We start from the raw sequence: 10462 nt of genomic DNA on the forward strand, positions 1-10462 counted from the left end.
TAAGAAATTGGACGCCGATTTCCTACCAGAACTCTGTCTATGACACGTCGAATTTCTCAATTGCACAATATCTATATTCTATAGCAGTGGTGCCCAACCTGTGGCCCGCGAAGGTATTCTGTGTGACCCGTCACAAATTTTTAAATAAAATCAAATATTATAAAAACAGTAAAATTAGATTTATTTATTTTATAAAAGTAATAATAATAATAATAAAATCAAAATAAATGTTTAAACGTTTTAAACAAAATATTCAAAAAAAGTAAAATTATATTTATATATTTATTTTGTTATAGTAAAAATAAAAATAAAACAATAAAATGTTTAATGTGAAATTTGAACTTGAGTTTGCTTAACTAATGAAACATTGAAAATTTCAGTTGTCTATAAATAACTCAAAAAAAAGTCAAAATATTTTGAAAATTAAATCATGTAAAGAAAATGCCAATCTAAATAACTGGTAAAATTTTCAAGTATCTACAACTTATACTTTTTGAAAAAAAAAAACAAATATTTAAAATCGTTTGAGGATAAATCGTTATCGTTACGCTATTTCGTAAAAATTTAAAATTCAAACGCACTTAAAATTTTTCCTATAATGATGCTTCGAGTTTTTCTATAGCTACTTGAAGGAAAGCTTATGGAGAACTTAGTGTTGTATTTTTGATTCTTAGTTATAAAAACAAAAAATTTTATGATTTTTCAACTTCAAAATTACTTGCAAATATTCGCGTTTTCGATAGATTTCGTAAAAATTTGAACTATAAACGCTTATAAAAAAAAAATTGTGACTAATGATTTTTAATTTTTTTTAGCTACAATTAGAACAACTCATAAGGAACCTTGTATTAAATTTTCATGTTATTTTGGTTGTCATTTTTTATCGGCACTTCAAAAAAAAAATTCTCAAAAAAATTGAAAATTTCAGTGGTCTATAAATATCTCTAAAAAAATCAAACATTTGGTGAAAATTTCAAGTATTTACAGTGATTAGGTTTTGAATTACAACCATATAAAAAAAAATCGATTTGATCGAAAACTGGTTTTGCGTAAAAATTACCGTTTTTCTGTCATTTTTTTTTTGTTTTTCTCGATTTTTTTAAAAACTGTTGGAAAATGTTTATTTTTGACCTGTATAATACACCAAGGATATTCACTTTTCCATCGGAATCCACCCCCAAAGTTTGAAATTGAAGCATTATTTCGACTATTTATGCTGTACACAGACACAAAAACAAAAAAAAACACACACATCATTGTAAAATCAATACATTCATCACTTCGTTCAGAATCTAAAACCATAATTGTAAAACCAATAAATGCATCGTTCACTGTTCACTCAGAAATGAAAAGTAATACTTCCTTGTTGAGCATATTATACGAAAAATAGTTTTGTTAGATATAATTTACTACCTACTTACTCGTATCTTAGTACCTTCTCGCTCCTACTCAACATGCCATTTAAGACATGGAATGTTGCTGTTATTATTTCGTTAGTTTTTTAGGTATCAATCCAATAATATATGAATTAGTATAGATAGTAATCATTATTTTTTTCAATCAGTGTAATTATCTACATTATCGTAAAACTAACTGTATAATGTATCTATATACTATATAATAATAAGCTGTGATGCTAATATTAATGTATGTAACTACCTACTTATTATCTGCAACCAAAAATATTTATTGAAACTACTAATTTGGTTGTATCATGATATATTTTTATGAAAACTAATAATGACAGTCCTGTTCATTTTTAGTTATTTAGCTTTTACTTCTAGAAAAGGAAATAGGTTCTAACTTCGTTGTATTTTCTTGTGTTGTTTATACGAAATAAAATACATCATAAAAGTATTATTCCCTGTGTGGCACCTATTTTTTGATAATCGACTATCAGTAGTATTGACTAAACTTGAAGCAGTTAACGAAAAAATAACACATCTGAATGTGGTTAAACCAATGAAAATGAAAATGTATGTATACATTTATACATTTCCCACATACCGAGGGAGTCAAGTATGGCAATGAGAAGCCCATGTTCTACTGAGTCAAACGCTTTCTTGAATTCAGCAAAAATATAGTGTTAACTTGACTATTAGCCACAAAACTGTTAAGTATATAGGTGGTGAAAGAAATGCTGAACAGTCAAAATAAATATCATACAAGACAATGTTTGTTACATTTTAGTAAGTATTTATAGCTGATTATACTTCGTAGTTGGTATAATTTGTATTGTTTGCACATTATAACTTTAGTAAAACTTAGGTAAATTAGGAAAACTATAAGGTTTATTTTGAAGTACATTTAAATTATTAAAAAATGTTATTGATTTCTTATAACCTTTTTGGATTTAATTTATCTAATCCTGGTTGTGAAACCAGATATGATTTTACTGACATACAGCGAGATATTCAAGACGTTTTACAGTTTTCTTGTCAATGTTCTTCACCCACAGGTAGTGAAAAATTTAATGTTTAGGGGAAAATATCGAGGTTCAAATTCTAAACATATGGATGTATTGATTGTTATAAATCATAGTAAAATTAATAGTTAAAAAATCAAAAAAAATCAAAAATTTGGATGCTAGCCACCAGGGTAGGAAATAGCTTTTAACGTGCATAATATGCAATGATATGCAATGATATGCATAACTGCATATAATATTGAAATATTCCACTAATAGATAATCAATAAATGATATATTTTAGTATACACATAGTGGTTTTTATAATATAGTTTAACTTCTAAATACATCAGTGATGAAGCTTGTACATTTTATGGCTGGATATTAAGACACATAAAATATTATAATGGTACCAAAATATACACACCACATATATTTTATTGAATGTCTTAGAAAATTTATTGTTCAATATAAAATAGCTTTGGATTATTTTCATTTTTTTGTTTATTTTAATAAATATCAAAATATTGCTTTAAATAAATAAATAAAAGTTGCTAAGATATAGTTGCCATTGAGAATAATAAACTGTTTAATTTATACTATGGTCTTATTTCATTATTCATTATATCTTTGGCTGTCTTAGCGTGTGCACAAAAAAATAAAAGTTTTATTTTGTCTATAATATTATAATAATTTACTCACCAGTTAATTATTACTATTAATTATAATATCATGTCGAGCATTGTTGAACAGAGTATTACAGCATCCACCGAGGCGATCGTAATGGACAGTTCTCCTGCAGATCTGAAAAATGACGTGACCGGAGAAATCGTGATACAGGAACCGGACGTAATTGACTCATGCCGATCCGCGGACGAGTTGATGCCAAATACGGCTTTTCCGATCGAGGAGTTAAGTGGACCGGCTGTAGAAATGCATGATATCGAAGTACAACAGTCCTCAAGTTGTGTTTTGATGCCAAATTCCAGTATAAATGAGGTATTTGTTATATTATATTATATTATAAAGTTATATTATATTTGTATTTATAAACACACGCTATTTTTCCGCAGGAACCCATAATTCAGGGATCTGATGATGCAAATTCAATAACCACTGTGGCCAAAGCAAAGGGCCGATCTGCTTGGAAAAGGACCAAGCATTTCTTCCGAAAATTGTTTTGTTGTGGTGATGTCAAGGTCCGGCGTTCTAGTTCTGGCATACTCGTCGAGCCGACGAATTCCGCGGGTGATAAATTAGATTTTAGTTCGCTACCAGTCATGGAGGAACCGGTATTAACGGATTCACCCCAATTTCCTGAGGATTTTCTGCAGCAAACGACATTGAAAGTAGAGGAGTTCAACGACCCGATTGAAACTGACGTTCAACAGTCCGACTTTGAACCTATAGGCCCACAAATGACTTCCCAAGTAGAAGAAATTAGTGGCCCGTTCGAAACAGACGTGCAACAGTTCCACTGTGACCTTAAAGTTCCACCGTACGAGTGTTTTGTTTCAATGTTGACTCCCGATGTGGAAACGGATTCCGTGGGTGATAAAGTCGATATCGGTTTGACTTCAAACACACACGAACAGATATTGATGGATTCACCCCGGTGTGCAGATGAATTACAGCAGCAAGCGTCTTTGCCGATCGAAGAAATCAGTGGCCCGGTTGGAACAGACGTGAAAAACTCCAGCTGTGATCTTGTGGGTTCTGTGTCAGATATAGTTACCCCCGAAGCTAAGCCCAAACGCCGCTCACTTTGGAAACGCTTATTTGGTTGTGTTTTTTAAATATATTCGTCTATAATCATATCTTAAATACAAATTTAAATTAATAATCGTATATTTTTAGTTAAGGTTTTAAAAGGTCGACAACGCATTTATTTTTATCTGAAGGTCCAAAACGCAACATTCAACATTTTATGCTTACAAAAATGATTCATCAATCATTATTGTAAGCATATAATGTTCCATGTTGCGTTTTGGACCTTCAGATAAAAATAAATGCGCCGACATCGACCATAATATTCATATTTCATTTTATTATTTGTTATCCATACTATTGATTTTATAATATACAAATAAATTGGACCACAGAAGTTTTTGGTGATTAAAATTTGTCATCTTATTTATGAGACCTATCGGATGATAGCATAAATCAACAAAACTCTTATGGTCCAACTCATTTGTATATTATAAAATCAGTGGTTATACGTTACTGTTCAACGTCGAATTGGTTTTTTTCAATGCCCGATTAGTGTAACAAACCCAATAATCTGTCATTCGTGTTATATTTTCTTAACATTCAACGGTTCCTACATTGTTATACAATATACAGAAAAGCCAGTAACTGATAAAACGATACAATATGTATGAAGTATGATTTTTTCGAAAATATTATTTTTAACATAACAATTAACAATTTTCTTAGGAAAACGTTAGAAAAGAATATATTTGAAAAAATCAAATTTCGTACATATTGTATCGTTTTATCAGTTACTGGCTTTTCTGTATATTGTATAACAATGTAGGAACCGTTGAATGTTAAGAAAATATAACACGAATGACAGATTATTGGGTTTGTTACACTAATCGGGCATTGAAGAAAACCAATTCGACATTGAACAGTAACGTATAACCACTGATTTTATATTATACAAATGAGTTGGACCATAAGAGTTTTGTTGATTAAAATTATGCTATCATCCGATATAGGTCTCATAAATTAATAAGATGACAAATTTTAATCACCAAAAACTTCTGTGGTCCAATTTATTTGTATATTATAAATTCAATAGTATGGATAACAAATAATAAAATTAAATTTATAATTATTAATATTTTCGAAAAATCATATTTCATAAATTACGATTTAAGAATAAAATTTACTGGTTGTTTTGTATATTGCATAGGAATTTAGGAACCGTTGATAGTTAAAAAAAAAAAATGACACGAAAGTAACGGTTTATTACACTGAGATGACATTGAAGAAAATCAATTCGACGTTGAATACAGAGTGTCCCGTGAAGATTTACCCATTGCGATATCTCCCAAAATAATAATAATAATATCGAAATTCTGGTTTTGTAATAAAACTCACAGGGATAAGAACTACAATTGTTTCATATTTTAATTTATTTAATGCTTTGGTAAAAAAGTAAAATATATTTAACTATTTCCAAAAAAATTAAAGATAGCCATTTTGTAGAGTTTATTTTTCTGAAAATATTTTCGTTTCAAAATTTTATTTTCAGTAATTTCCTGATTTTTAATATTTTTTTTAGTTTCGAGAAAAATGGCAAATTATTTAACACCATAATATTATCAAACATGTGACCCGCCGCGCCATTCGCATTCCCATACGGTCGGCTGAATACTTTCCGTGTTCCTAATAGTAATAAATTTATAATCATATTTTATTTCTTCTAAACTAGAAAAAATATCAAAAATCAGGAAATTAATGGAAATAAAATTTTGAAACGTCAATATTTTCAGAAAAATAAATTCTACAAAATGGTTATCTTTAATTTTTTTGGAAATAATTAAATAAAAAATTATATTTTTTAAATTATTTACAAAAACATTTAAATAAATTTAAAAATAAAATAATTGTAGTTCTTAACCCTGTGAATCTTATTATAAAACCAGAATTTTGATATCTCCATTATTTTGTGAGTTATCACAATATGGGTAAATCCTCGCGGGACACCCTATATAACCATTAACCATTGATTTTATAACATTCAAATAATAGGAGTTTTTGGTGATTAAAATATTATAATAATTATCGTGATGATGAATGGATGTTGTGATTAATGTCAGCGAATTTGTTTTCTCTTTCTGACCTACTCAAGATATTATGACTATAAATATAGCCATAATGCCATATAGGTGTAAGTGAAAAAATGTTAAAATAATTATATGATATAAATACAAATAAAATAATATTTTTTGAAAAATCACATGTTTGTTGGTAAACATTTATACGACATTAATTTTACAAAGTTTATAGATGACAATATGAATAAAAAAATTGCAGGAATAATCAATCGATTTGATTTTGTAAAATTAATGTCGTATACATTTTTATCAACACACGTGTGATTTTCAAAAAATATTATTTTATTTGTATTTATATCATATAATTATTTTAACATTTTTAATATTTTTCCACTTACACCTATATGACTATATTTATATTATATAGTATGTATTTTTATACTTGGTTTTTAAAATTTTTAATATTTTTATCAACACAAAAGTGATTTATTTTTTATAAAATTCTAATAACTTATATTTTAATGGAAAAGAAACAAAAAAAAATACTGTAAAAAACATTTTTAACCATACCTGTGGTCTAAATAGATTATAGCATATTGTTCTGTGATTATAGGCAGTCCTAAGTCTGTTAAAATGGGAAGGAAAATGTTAGTATAGTGTAATACCATTAATTATAAATACTATAGATCGCTCATTGCAATACAAAATACGGTGCGCGGAAAATATTTCCTATAGAGGGCGATAAAGAATTTCATTTATAATAAATAATAATTTACAAGTGAAATAATATTATTTCTAATATTGTCGTCGACCGTCGTGTTCCGTCGTGAGCGGCTGCGTGTTGTTGTCCCGCGACCCGCAGCACAATACCTAAACCGGTTTTCTAAATTGATATTTTATCGTAATATTGTTTTATTGATTTTATTATAGGTAATCGTGTTATTAGTTAAATTTTCATTTTTTCAATACTTACTTACAATAGTTTCAAATTCTATTGAAAATGAATATTTTTAATTTTGTTTTCATTTATTTACATTATGTTTAATATTTTTCTTTTAGATTTTAATGATTATCATAAAATAAATATTTTTTTTTTTACATTTAAATAATTAACACATGTTATATAAATCGTTAATGCTTTGTACTTTTGTACTTGGGTTATATTTTAATTTCTGCGTACAAGCAATATTTTTCAAGTTATGATATGTGCTTTTTGTATAGTGATTATTGTTTTTAAATAATAAACACCTGTCAAAAATAATAAAAACAACAGTTAAATATTATAATAGATATTATAACTAGCTACACAGTGCTTAAAAACATATAATAAATAAAATATAGTTTAATGTTTAACATAATAATTTGTCATCATTACATATTTATGTATTTATTATTTTATGTACGTCATGTTTGTTTATAAAATAATATTAAGTTCAGAAGATTGCCGTTTATATATTCTAGGATGTAAGTGCATTGATTATATGGAATGTATCGTGTAAATTTTATAAGTGTTGTAAGATTCTTAATTTTTGATTTGGTTTCTGTGAGAAGGTAGTTATTCTTATTTTATTGTGTTCAGATATTTTTGAAGACCATTTACATGTTTTGTATATATTGACAACAAATAGCAATTTCATAATGTACTCAAAATGTTTAGCACATTCTAGTGGTACAATATTTTTGGGCATATTTTGATTTGCTTTGGTCATTAATTGATTAACCAAATATTTTTCACTTTTCAATTGACTATAGTTTTGTTTGAAAACATTTAAGCATATAATTATAAATTGTTCCAGATTGTCAGATGGAGCCTTCAATCCAGAATTGGAATTTAATTCGATATTTTCAAATGTTTTATTTAAAATTATAACAGCTGGTTTTTATCATCTAATGTTGTATTTGATTTTAATAAGTAATTTTGACATTGTTCACAATGGAATTGTTCCAAACATTTCTTTCCCAAATATCCAGCATAATATATTTGTGAACACGTTTCAAGAGTTATAAACGTTTCATTCCGTGGTTCTTCTTCTGACGTAGAATCATTATACGTGTATGTTAGTGATTTCAAAAGTTGTCTATTTGATTCCCAACTGTCTTCACTGCTATTGTTATTTTTCATAGTACCTATCTATTTTCGCTGTTATCGGCATTTTACTAGAATTCCAAAACACGTCATCATCTTCTTCACAGTTGGACTTTTCCGAAGCACAATTTAACAACCCAAAAGAACATACACTCACAAAAGAATATCTTAGAGTACGACAAGTTGGGTTCTTACATTAACCTAACCTAACCTCCTTTTTGGCGGAATATTGAAAATAAGTTCTCAATAGGATCCTGACACAAGCGGTTAGTCATTAAAAAAAATTGTGTTAAAGGTATAGTCAATGACATTTCTGATTTTTGAGACTCATACAAATTTAATATTGCATTTAAAGTCCAAATGAATCCTATGAAGCATGGTGCTATACATCTTTTTTAATTTTATTTGATGGTTTAAAACTTTGTTTTTCTGCATTTTTAAATGTACCGATTGAGTTTTTAATTACATTTAAAGCATTAGGATTATTTTCACACATAGGTCTTCTATTATGATTTTTATCAAACATATTTTTACTGTTTAACACGTCAAAAAAATCATTTAGTTCTTGAAAAAAATTAGCCGTGTCTAATGCCGTTGTTGATTTTAACTGCCCAGTTGCTACACATGTTTCAATGGCTGCAGACACACTATTGTTAAACGTTTGAATTGCAATCTTACAGCTCATTTTTTGCCATGGATTTGGATTTATATGCTGCTGATCGCCTATTTTGCACATAGCTCTGGCGGTTACACTTAAACGATCAATTTCATATGTTTTTTTTTAAAATCATAAAACCTTATTGTTTTCGTATATTCCGAAGTCTTTAATAATTTATTACCGTTTAATAAATTATTTCTAATGTTTTTTAATAGACGTGGCACGTCGTAAATAAGATAAAAGGTTTTCCCTTCTGTGGTTGTGTATGGCTTCTCTGGTGTGGCATTAAATTGATTGCAAACATTTTTCGATTGGCTGTACGACCTTGATCACATGTAACGCATACAGGATTAAAACCAATTTTAATTAATTCCGAAATACAACTTTTCATCATTATTTGTGCCATTACATCTCCTTTGACACCAGTTGAACTTAAGAAGTAGGACATTAGTAATTTCCATTTATTATATAAACCACGTATCATTATGACAAAGGCCAGTTCAGCGGGCCGACTAGACCGACCCAAATGTACTAGATCCTCATACCCTTCTATCATGTCTAATGATTTGTTGTATTCTAAAGAATATTTTATTGACATTTCGTCTACCATCACAACACATTTTTTTTCTTGTAAAGACATAGTTTTGCACATCATTCTTAATTAACTCATATATATTCTGGAATAAAACCAGGCATGTATTGTAGAGCTTTGAGCCATGTGCGTAATGTACTTACACCTGGTAAAATAATATTATTTTTTCTCATAAAATTGTAAGCAGCTGGAGATTTATAGAATATATAAATAGCTAAATTTTTTTCATTTTGTAACCAAGGTCTTCATTTTTTATGGAGCAATTGCATTGTAACTAAAGATTTTGAGTTTTTCGATACAATTTTTTTTTTTTAATAAATAATTATTATGGTTCAGTTTGTCATTTTTATGTTTGTTATTTAATTGTTTTTTTAAACGACAAATATTTGCTCTTTCTAGATAATAGTTTTTTCTGTTTTTCATATTTTTCTAACAATTGATCGTACGGAATAATCCTATTTTCAGTTTTAGCCTTTTTATGGGGATTTAGAAGCTGTACAAGTTGAGACACATATAATTTAGTTGCTGGTGATACTACAGAATACGCAGGACTACTAAAATCATGTTCATAAACATCAAGTCTACTTTCATCGTTTGGATCTCTAGTGTATGTTTTTTTCGTTGTTAATAAATTGAGTTCTTTGGGTGAAAAATCTTGAATTAACCTACTACCGAATGAGCTCTTTGTAGTATTAAATGAACGTAAGTCTGCTACTGCATAAAAACAAAATTACAAATCGGGATTTAAAAAAAGTTACATTAATCTTATTGCATTTAGATATTGAACTTGTGATGAATGTATGATTTTGAAAATTTCAGTTGTCTATAAATAACTCAAAAAAAGTCAAAATATTTTGAAAATTAAATCATGTAAAGAAAATGCCAATCTAAATAACTGGTAAATTTTTCAAGTATCTACAACTTATATACTTTT

At 27.9% G+C, this 10462-nt stretch overlaps 1 pseudogene; it reads right to left on the reverse strand.

The window, feature by feature from the left end:
• Positions 1–7632: 7632 nt before the first annotated feature.
• On the reverse strand, positions 7633–8314 carry LOC149058906 (uncharacterized; annotated as a pseudogene).
• Between the last annotated feature and the right edge of the window lie 2148 nt (positions 8315–10462).

Source organism: Diuraphis noxia, unplaced genomic scaffold (genome assembly GCF_037042655.1).
Source record: "Diuraphis noxia isolate RWA-SAM2 unplaced genomic scaffold, SU_Dnox_SAM2 contig0002, whole genome shotgun sequence".
In the NCBI taxonomy this organism is placed as follows: domain Eukaryota; kingdom Metazoa; phylum Arthropoda; class Insecta; order Hemiptera; family Aphididae; genus Diuraphis; species Diuraphis noxia.